This window comes from Ochotona curzoniae, unplaced genomic scaffold (assembly GCF_017591425.1).
Source record: "Ochotona curzoniae isolate NIBS_2020 unplaced genomic scaffold, NIBS_Ocur_1.0 contig_883, whole genome shotgun sequence".
Lineage (NCBI taxonomy): Eukaryota > Metazoa > Chordata > Mammalia > Lagomorpha > Ochotonidae > Ochotona > Ochotona curzoniae.
The window spans coordinates 43,443,949-43,452,690 of record NW_024466599.1 but is presented as its reverse complement, the minus strand read 5'-3'; the positions used below and the strand labels follow the sequence as shown (position 1 = coordinate 43,452,690).

The 8,742-nt window shown below is 42.7% G+C and overlaps 1 non-coding gene across 1 annotated transcript; it reads left to right on the top strand.

Annotated features, from left to right (window-relative positions):
- The first annotated feature begins 6,238 nt into the window (after positions 1-6,238).
- Positions 6,239-6,369, top strand: LOC121165479. Its single transcript, XR_005885260.1, has one exon. It is a non-coding gene; the product is annotated as a small nucleolar RNA SNORA70 (small nucleolar RNA).
- Positions 6,370-8,742: the final 2,373 nt, after the last annotated feature.

The following is an 8,742-nucleotide window of genomic DNA, read 5'->3' as shown; positions in this document are numbered from 1 at the left end:
ACTTTGTCAAGCAAATAAAATACACTTTTTCTGGAAATACTTATTCATTTTTTTAAAAAAATTAATTACCTTGCATTATGTGACACAGTTTCATAGGCTCTGGGATTCCTCCAACCCCTCCCCACACCTTCCCCCCATGGTGAATTCCTCCACCTTGTTGCTGTGTTACATTTCAAATTCAGTCAAGATTCTTTCATTGCAAGTGTATACCAAGCACAGAGTCCAGCATCTTATTGTCCATATAAATTCAGCAGTTTCTTGGGAAGACCATATCTAGTGGAAAGTTATTTAACATTTCAGAACTAATTTCTCATGTGTAAAATGAGAGTTTGAACAACAGCAAGAGCAGGTATCTGGTAGTGGGTTAAGTAACCCCTTGGGATGCCCACATCTCGTATCAATATGCTTACTTTGAGCCCCAGCTTCCTACTAACGCATATCCTGGCAGGCAGCATACCACGGCTCAAGTTTAGGAGTCCCTGCCACTCACACAGGAGACCTGGCTCCTGGCTTCAGCCTGGATCATACCTAGCTACTGTAAACACTTGGGGAGTGAACCAGCAGGCATAAGAGTCCCTTTGCATCTCTCTGTTTCTGTTTCTGCCATTCAAATAAAATACATAAATAGAAAACAAAAGAAAAATCTTGAGTTGTAAAGGCAAATCCTGAAAGTGTCCTTTTTATGGAGATTTTAAAAATGAAATTAAAACATGTTTACTTTGAAAGTTTCATAATATTCATTAGAATTACTAGAGATACCTCAGGGCGTTTGACCTTGAAATCTTGCCTTGCTGCTTCAGAGCTCTGATAGGGATATTGGAAATCGAAGAATATTCATTCAGAGGGGCAGGTGTTTTAAATATTCAATATTTAAGGAGAAAAGACACACCTATAGCTCTACCAGAAGAAAGATAAAATTCCTAGGAATAAACTGAATAAGAAACATGATCTACTTATAAACAATTTTATATAGGAAAGCAAGAAGCAAAAAATAAAAATAACAAAGTTTAAAAATTATCTAATAATTTTAACATAATCCCAAGGGAATAAAAAAACTGAAAAAAAAAAGACCTCAACATCATAAAGATACCAATTTTAGGTTCCTCTGAAAATATTTAACACAATCTCAATAAAGATTCCAAGAGAATTATTTTCCTGGGAACTTGACAAGCTGATTCTAAAGTTAAGGCAGCAAAACAAACAAGCAAGAATAACAGAAAAATGCAGAGCAGGAAGACTGTTGAAGACAGACTAGATTTTATAGCACATTTGAAGATTTAAAACTATATTTGAAGCACTTAAAACTATAACACTGGGCCAGCATGATGGCTCAACAGGCTAATCTTCTCCCTGCCAGTGATGACATCCCACATGGGTAACAGTTCTAGTCCCGGCTGCTCCACTTGCAATCCAGCTTCCTGCTTATGGCCTGGGAAAGCAGTGGAGGATGGCTCAAGTCTTTGGGACCCTGTACCCACTTGGGAAAACCAGAAGAAGCTCCTTCCTTTTGGCTTTGGATTGGCCCATCTCTGACCATTGCAGTCATCTGGGGAATAAACCATACAATGGAGGATTGTCCTCTCTATCTTTCCACCTCTGTGTGAATATACCTTTCAATAAAAAAAAAAAAATCTTTACATATATAGTACTGAGGGTGGTACAGACATCAAAGCAATGGACAAATAAAAAGTTCAGCAATAGGCACAAATATATCTGATATCTGATGAAAATAGCTTTCTAATTTGAGGAAAATAAATACTATTCAAAAATAGCTTTAAAACCCTGAGCAGTTATCAAGAAAATGTAATTTGTGATTTTTGGATTGGAAAGATTCTACATTAATTTTTTAAAAAGATTTATTATTATTATTTTTTATTGGAAAGGCGGATATACAGAGAGGAGAGACAGAGAGGAAGATCTTCCGTCCGATGATTCACTCCCTAAGTGAGCGCAACGGGCCGATGCTATTCCAGTCCGAAGCCAGGAGACTCTTCCGGGTCTCCCACGAGGGTGCAGGGTCCCAAAGCTTTGGGCCGTCCTTGACTGCTTTCCCGGGCCACAAGCAGGGAGCTGGAAGGGAAGCGGGGCTGCCGGGATTAGAACCAGTGCCCATATGGGATCCCGGGCATGCAAGGTGAGGACCTTAACCACTGTGCCACCGCGCCGGGCCCTACGTTAATTTTTAATATGTTACATTTTTAAGTGGTTATTCTTGTCTACTTAAAAGACAGAATGAGATCTTCCACCTGCTAATTCACTCCTCAAATACCTACAGTAGTTAGGACTGAGTCAAGATAAAGCCCAGAGCCCAGGACTCCATCTGGGTCTCCCATGTGGCATCAGAGATTCAAGTACTTGAGTCATCACCTGCTACCTGCCAGGATGTATTAACTGGAAGCTGGACTAGAAGCATAGCTGGGCTCCAAGGAGTAGCCTATATGTTACAGGCATCTCAGCTGGCAGCTTAACCTGCTATATTACAGTGCTTGCCTCAACTTAATGTTTTTAGCATCAGAATAAGTGCCATACACTTAAATATAAAAAAATGAATCCATGGAAGTGTCAGGGAAATACACAAGAGTCTCCTGAAACTAGCCTCTGGAAGGAAGGCTTTTCTAATGAAGACATAAAACCCCACATCTCTGCGAAGGTTAATCTATTTGTCAATGTGGATATAAAAATACATTGCATAATAGTAAGTCATAAGTAGAATCACTGACAAAAACCAGGGACAAGGTATGTGTACTGCGTGTCATGAAGGCCAATTTCTCCAATAGGTAAAAACTCCCACAAATTCATTACCAAAAGACCAACATTCTAACATGAAAATAAGCAAAGGATAGAAAAGCCCAACTTGGGGATGATCTTACCACACTGTAGATTAAGCAGATGCTTACTTTGGCAGCACATATACTAAAATTAGACTGTAGATTAAGTAGTCACTGCAACACCAGTGTCTCATGTTAGAATACCAGTTTGAGACCCAGGTGCTCTACTTCTGATAGAGTTTCCTGCTAATGCATCTGAGAAAACAACAGTTGATATCCAAGTACTTGGGTCCTGCCACCACAAGAGAAATCTAGATGGAATTTTTGGATCCTGGCTTCAGCCTGGTCTACCCCTGGCTGCTGTGGACATTTGGGAAGTGAACCAATAGATGAGAGGTCTCGCTCAAGAAAAAGAATAACCACAGCTAACAGGAAAGAAAATGCAAATCACGTTTGCACAGGTGGAAAGATGTCAATCTCACTATTGTGAAAGATGAAAATTCAAACGGTTAACCATATTGATAAAGATAAAAAATTTGATAAAAACTTGCATTCACCAGAGGATGGGAAAAGTCTCAAAAACTGTTGAAGCTGATACAACATATTTAGAAGACAATTTTACAGCATCAATCAAAAAATGCAAATATGGGCCTGGCACAGTAGCTAAGTAGCTAAAGTCCTCTACTTGAACGTGCCGGGATACCATATGGTCACCGGTTCGTGTCCCAGCAGGCCCTGCTTCCTATGCAGCTCCCTGCTTATGACCTGGGAAAGCAGTCAAGCAGAGCCCAAAACCTTGGGACCCTGCACCTAGTGGGAGACCCGGAAGAGACTCCTGATTCCTGGCTTCAGATAAACTCAGCTCTGGCTGGAGTGGCTGCTTGAGGAGTGAATCACTGGACGGCGCTCTTCCTCTCTGTCTCTCCTCCTGTAAATCTGCCTTCCCAATAAAAAAATAAAATAAATCTTTAAGAAAAATACAAACATATCCTAAGTGAAAAAAAGTATCTATTGACCTATCAATTCCTCTTTGGGGAATTTAATCTATAAATATTAGTACAAGTCAGTAATTCCACAAACATAGCATAACTTAATACAACATTACTTGCCAGAACTGTAGTATCATGTGCAAAACACTACTATTGGACAGAATTGAATGAAAGTTTCACTCACATCTGAAATTCAGTTTCTGCAAGTTATACTGCCAAATGAAAAAAGGCAGGCACAGAAAAACATGTGTAGCTTCTCTTCTTTGTGTCAAACTAGGAAACAAAAGAGTAGGCATTGTGGTGCACTGGGGTAGGCCACTATTGGAAACGCCCACATCCCATATCAGAGTTCCAACTACTCCATGCTTCCAATCCAGCTCCTTGTTCATGAGCGTGGGAGACAGTAGCGATGACCCAAGTATTTAGCTTCCTGCCAACAGTATGGAGACATGGATGGCGCTCCTAGCTCCTGCCTTCAACCTGTCCTAGCCCTTGTTGTTTCTGGCGTTTGGGGAGTGACTCAGCAGATAGAGGATATCTCTTTCTCCATTTCAGATAGATACATCCTTTCCTTTTTTTTTCCTTTTCCTTTCCTTTTCTTTTTTAAAAAGATCTTTTTTTTTTTTTAATTAGAAAGATAGATTTACAGAGAGAAAATGAGACAGAAAGATCTTCTATCTAGTGGTTCACTCCCCACTGGGTCACTCCTCAAATGGCTGCCTGGCTGCACCAGCCAGAGCTAAGCCAACCCAAAGCCAGTAGCTAGGAGTCAAGAGCTTCTTCCAAGTCTCCCACATGGCATCAGGATCTCAAGGTGTTCCCAGGCCACTAGCAGGGAGCTGGATGGGAAGTGGGGCAGCTGGGACACTAACTAGAGCCTATATGGGATCTTGGCACTTACAAGGGAAGGATTAGCCAATTGAGATATCGTGCCAGGCCTGATACATCTTTTTCTTAATGCTAAAAAATAAATAAAAAAATAAAAGAAAAAGAAGTGAAATTTTGAGGTTATGTAAGAGGAAATAGTAAGAATTAGTTCTGTAAAGGAATGGATTGGGAACTCATGGTCAGAGGCATAAATAAGAATCTCAAATTTTGTGGCATTTTTAAAAGAAGAAATTTAACTTTAGAATAAAAGAAAGGTGAGTTGAGCATTGTGATGTAGGGGGTCAAGCCATTTCTTGAGATGCCTAATTCAACACCCAACTCCTCTGCTCTGATTCAACTTCCTGCAAATCTGCCTGGGTGGCAGCAGGGTGCCCAAGTGCTTGATTTTCTGTGACTGGAGTTTTTGGCTCCAGGTTTGAACTGGCTGTTGCAGACATTTGGGATGTAAACCAGCAGATGAACAAACCTCTTTCTCTCATACACAAAGACACACACACATATCCCCTCATCTCTCCATTGCTCTGCATTTCAAATGAGAATGAGCAAATTTCTTCTTCAAAAAATGTAAGAATAAATACTAAGATGAGGACAATCTACTTTTTTTTTTTTAGGGAAAAAGAAATCGCAAGATAATTTTGGGGGGCAGATGCTGTGGTGTTCTAGGTTAAGCCCCAGCTTGGGACAACTAAATCTGAATACTAGTGTGTTTCAGATGCCCTGTTTCATTTCCAGCATCCTATTAATATGCCTGGGTTAGCGCAGATGATAGCGGAAGTGTTTGGCTTTGTGCCAGTCATGGGGGAGAACTGGATGGAGTTCCTGGCTCTTGGTTTCATTATGCACATCCTTGGCTCTTGCAGCCACTTGCAGAGTGAACCACATACAAAATATCTCTGTATCTCAATCACTCTACTTTCCAAATGAATAAATATATTTCTTAAAAGATAACTTTACTGTAGTATGGGACATTTTCTAAATCCTCTGTATCCAATTAAGCCAATGAGCCCTCTTTCTTTTTTCAATTGCTTTATTTTAAACATTGCTTACATTGTTGAGAGGGATGCACTCACATGTGAGCCTCTGATTAGGGTGGGGAGGGCCCAGGTATGGAAGAAGGTGGGTGGGTCAAATGTTTCAGTTCTTTTTTTCTCTTCTCTCTCTCTCTTTTTCCTCCTGTGTCTGCAGAGGGGCAAGGAAGACATCATTTGATGATGCCTACCCTGACTTGCCCCACATTCCATCTGGTTCTCATGCACACCCGTGGGTGCCGTGGATTAGCTTAGCCCAACCCACCCCCACACACAGCCCACACGTATGCTGGTGGGTGCTGCTACCAAGTCTAGCCTGATCCATCTGAAGTGCTAACTCATGCTCCCCAGTGGAGCTGTAGCCTACCGTTGCCAGCCTGTACCCATTCTGGTACTTGCAAGTGCCAACAGGTATAGAAACCTAGCCCAGTCTGCCCCATACCCAGACCAGCTCTACCCCAACCCCAGCTCTCATACTCACCAGTGGAAACAGTGGCCCAGCGAGGGGATCCCAAAAGTTTCCCTACCAGGTTTTTTCCCATCACTGGGTCTTGTGAGTACTGGCTGGTACCATGACCTAGTCTGAGCCCTTTTTCTGTTTGGAGGCCTGGTGCCACAGCTCAAACAGCAGCCTCCTAAAGTGTGTATGCAACTTATTGCTTGTATGGGTTGCCCCACAGGACCTTGGAGAAGGCCCTTTCCACAGGTCTGTGACCTCATGTTCTTCCTAACTGAGGCTCCAGAGCTTTTTTGGGAAGCTCTGAGGTCTGATAACCTGGGCTCAACAACTCATCATGTCCATCTACAGCAAGCTCCAGAACAAAAATACATAGTTGAGGCCCTACTACTTGAGAACAAGTTCACGTTCCTTAGACACCAGGAGATAGACACATCAGAGTAGTGGGGTTTTAACAAATTTAATGTGAATGAAGACATGATGGCATGGCTGTGAGATCAAATACATCTCCAATGGTGGGGTGCCCTGGGCAAATAGCAAGCCCTTCATTCATGACAGGTCCCACTATTCTACTTTTGTCTTTTTTTTTTTTTTTTTTTTTTTAGTTTCATCTCTTCAAAACACTTTCTCACTAAATTCTTCACTGACTCATAGATCATATAGTAGCATAATTTTCTTTCAGGAGATTCTTGATCTTTCTCATTTCTTCAGTGACACATTAGTGATTCAGTAGCATGTTATTTAATTTCATGCTGTTTTTAATTTCTTTTTTTATTCCTGTTGTTGATTTAGTTTTGTGGCTCTTCATTTAAGGAGATGTTTAGGGCCTGGCGGCGTGGCCTAGCAGCTAAAGTCCTCGCCTTGAACGCCCCGGGATCCCATATGGGCGCTGGTTCTATCCCGGCAGCTCCACTTCCCATCCAGCTCCCTGCTTGTGGCCTGGGAAAGCAGTCGAGGATGGTCCAAAACCTTGGGACCGTGCACCCGCGAGAGAGACCAGACCTGGAAGAGTTTCCTGGCTCCTGGCTTTGGATTGGTGCAGCTCTGACCATTGCATTTGCTTGGGGAGTGAAGATCTTCCTCTCTGTCTCTCCTACTCTGTATATCTGACTTTCCAATAAAAATAAATCTTAAAAAAAAAAAAAAGATATTCTGGTGCTGCAGAGTGTGAGTGAGATCATGCCAAACAAGTCTAAGGTTTATTAAGTAGTCTTTCTTAACCAAGCTTGGTGAAAACAAGGCCCACCAGAAATAGCAAATCACAAATCCATATGACAATCCAGTCAATCAATTCCCCAAGAGGAACAAATGTTATTACTCTGAAGTTCATCCGTTAAACTGAAGACCTATGTCCCAGCGTCCCCAGCAATGTAAGTTATCCTAAGAGACAAACAATGAATAACCTGGACACACAAAGCTGTAGACATTCACCTTGCCCTGGCTTCTCTGCCCACATTCCACTACTGCTAGACCCCATCTCTCCTGGGACTCCCAATAGTACACAAATTAGAAATACAAAGCATCTTAGCATTGCTATTTTTACTGTCCCACTCAAGCAGAGAACAGAGGCTGAGGAATATAGGTATTCAGGGGCCATGCTCAGGGGATACCTGTCCTCAGTCTGTGCTTGGGAAGCCAGAAAGCAAGCAGATACTGGGAAGGCCAAGAGTCAAGAGTGTCCAAGCGATGGAGGCACACACCAAGGGATCAAGCCCCTCCCAATCATGGGCCTTTATAGTGGCTTATGAGGGGCGTGGTTACATAACAACGTTCCAGGTGATGATAGGTGAGCATCGCAATTGGGCAGAAGGGAGCAACTAGGTGGTGGTCAGGGGGAGTGGCTTTCATGCCCACAATCCTGAACTAGCTGCCTACCCTACCTACCACACTAGGTGTGGCACTTTAAGGTAATCCTCTAAGGCAGCATTATTTACATTGTGTATTTGGGCTATAGTAACTGTTCAATGCATACTTTTTGGATAAACGCATTCCTCTGTTACAGATGGAAAAAGAAAATTAGAACATTGTTTCTCAAGATTTCATAGTGGGGCCCCGGCGCGGTGGCGCAGTGGCACAGTGGTTAAGGTCCTCGCCTTGCACGCCCAGGATCCCATATGGGCGCAGGTTTTATCCCGGCAGCCCTGCTTCCCTTCCTGCTCCCTGCCTGTGGCCCGGGAAAGCAGTCGAGGACAGCCCAAAGCTTTGGGACCCTGCACCCGCGTGGGAGACCCGGAAGAGGCTCCTGGCTTCGGATCGGGGTAGTATTGGCCGTTGTGCTCACTTGGGGAGTGAATCATCGGACGGAAGATCTTCCTCTCTGTCTCTCCTCCTCTCTGTATATCTGCCTTTCCAATAAATAAATCTTAAAAAAAAAAAAAAGGAGATGTTCAGTAACTGTAATGGAGACTGTCTTATTTTTTTTTTAAAAAAATTATTTATCTGAAAGGCAGAGTTATATCCAGTGTGATGGCTCAGTAGTTAAATCCTTGCTTGCACACACTGGGATCCCATACAGTATTGGTTAGTGTCCCAGCTGCTCCACTTCCCATCAATGAACAGGATCCCAGGGCTTTGGCCCATCCTCATCTGTTTTCCCAGGTCACAAGCAGGGA